Below are 2,501 nucleotides of genomic sequence, written 5' to 3'. Positions count from 1 at the left end.
GAAAATGTTAAGCTTTAGGTGGTCATATTTATTAATCATGTGGTTGGCATTGTAACTTTATTTGTATGTAAAATAGGGGGAAAATTAAAATAGGGGTATTAAATTGATTAATTATTGACTTCAAAAGTCATACCACTAAGTCACGGGCTCATTTTATTTTAATAAACTTCCAAATTCTAATAATTTAGAAATTTATTAACTTATCTTTTTCAATTAAGAAATTCTAATAATTTAGAAATTTAATAACTTATCTTTTCAATTAAGAAAGTGAGGTTGGTTTCTACCAATTAACCCCTTATATTTCAGACATCCAAATTAAGATCAGAGGTTACCCATTTCCCTCCTTGAATTAAGCCTAAATGTTAATTAAGGCTAAATTTTAGCTAAATTTCTAAAATTACACATTTGCCCTTAAGACTCTAACACTTCATAATTTATCAAATTTAATCCAAATGATTTTAAAATTTTTATCCTACCTCATTCATGGGTCAATTAAGACATCAGAGGAGAAAATATAATTTTTTAAAATTTAATTTAATTTTTATAATTATTTTCATGTATAAATAAGATTTTTCAATGAAAATTCCCAACTTGACCAAGGTAAATTCTATTCCCTTCAAATTTTTACTGCAAGTAGACTTAAACTAAAGAAGCCTTTGAACTAAATTTCATCATTTTTTTAATTTTATTTAAATTTTAAGCATTATTTTAATTTCTGGGGTATTTATTAAATATAAAATATTTTAAATGGGGAAAATTAAGTTTAATATTTTTTAAAAATCTTCCTAAGATCAGGGAACTCAGAAGAGAAAATTTTACATTTTTCTCAGTTTTATTTGATTTATTGGAATTATTCTTAGTGAAAACCCATTTTAGCCTTTTAAAATTATTTTTAAGCTTTGAAATTCAGTTTCTTCATTTATAAAATCAGAAAAAATATTCTAATTGCTCCTAAGTACTTAGGAAGCAATTTAGAATATTTCCATGAGTTTTATTATTTTTGTGATTTTTATGGATTTTTAATTATTTAAATATTTAAAATAGGTTAAAAATCAAGTTTTTATTTTAAACTTGATTTTATTTTAAAAAAATACCCCTAATCACAGAGAACTCAAAAAACAAGTTTTTATATTTTTTTTAGTTATATTTTGATTTTTAAAAATGATTTAAGTGCTAAAAATGTTATTTATCTTTAAAAATCAACTTAAGTCACCAAATGAACTCAAAATGCTTTGGAATTTTTATGGTGAGTTCCCTGGATTCTAAACAATAGTAGAGATCAAAAATCAAGTCATTTTCTTGTTTGTATTTTTCAAAATTAATTATTTTAGTGATTTATGGTTTGTATTTTTATTTTATTTTTGTGATTTTTCTACACCAAGATGTAGATTTTTAAAGTTAGAGATCATTTTCTAATTTTTTTAAATCCCTATTTATCTATTTAAATGCATGGTGCCACATCAACCTACGGCGGCTCCGAAGCTTCACGCGGAGCGCTCTCATTTGACGTCACCGTCCACCTCAACACTGACTCGGCCCGCGGATTATGTTCCGTAGCGCTGTTCGGCTTGATCTCGACCATCCATCTGGTACACACCCGATCGAACAGCGCTCCATCATCGTCCCCGATAGCCTAGTCCGAGAACCATCCATATTCTAACCTTAAGATCTCTCTCATTTCTTAACCAAATTGGATGAATTTTTTTAAAAAAAGCTCATCTAGACTAGAGGAACATATCCATACGGTTATAATGCCATCAAATTAACTCTAAGTAAATAGAGAATCAAAAGTGGCTCGGGAGGGGGAGAGATTTTATACCTTTGTTCTGAGAAGTGAAGCTTTGATTAGAGAGTCTTGAACCGTTCTTTGTGATCCAAGGAGGCTAGGGATTGAGTCTCTGGTATTGGTGTAAGGCCTAAGTATGATTTCGATCATGACCGAATTAGGGTGTTGGTCTAGAGCTATGGTAGAGGCTCTGTGAGAGGGGAATTTGATGAGGCTAATGCTTCTTTCACTATTGTGAAGGTGTGGGCGAAGTTAATTTGAGTTTGGTAGACTGTGGAAGTGTATTGGGCTCTGTCCTGATTTCCGGTAAGATTTCAAGCACAAAATTAAACTCCGGCAGTGGAAATTGGTGAGGGAAAACAGTTGGAATGCACTAAGGGGATCTTAGGTAAGCTCTGTGGTCAGTTTAGGGAGGTCTCTCTAAGAAATTTTCAGCACCATTTCCATGGCCATGGAAGGTGATTTTTATAAAAATGGATAAGGGGTGGCTCTCAGGGCCAATGTTTGGGTGGTAGAGGACAGAGGAGCTCTATAATTTGATTTGGGGGAGTGGTTGAGCTGGCCTCTAGGTTTGATTTGGGTGAAGTTTCATGGGGGTGGCTCTCGATTTTAAGGTTCTCCAGTGACTAGGTCAGCCGACCATGGCAGGGGGAGGTGGCTAGGTGCTCAGGGCATCCAGGGGGATCTGTCAAAGCAATTTAATGCAATGAGGGTT

This window comes from Phalaenopsis equestris, unplaced genomic scaffold, assembly GCF_001263595.1.
Source record: "Phalaenopsis equestris unplaced genomic scaffold, ASM126359v1 Scaffold000129, whole genome shotgun sequence".
NCBI lineage: Eukaryota > Viridiplantae > Streptophyta > Magnoliopsida > Asparagales > Orchidaceae > Phalaenopsis > Phalaenopsis equestris.
Note: the sequence above shows the minus strand (reverse complement) of the source record.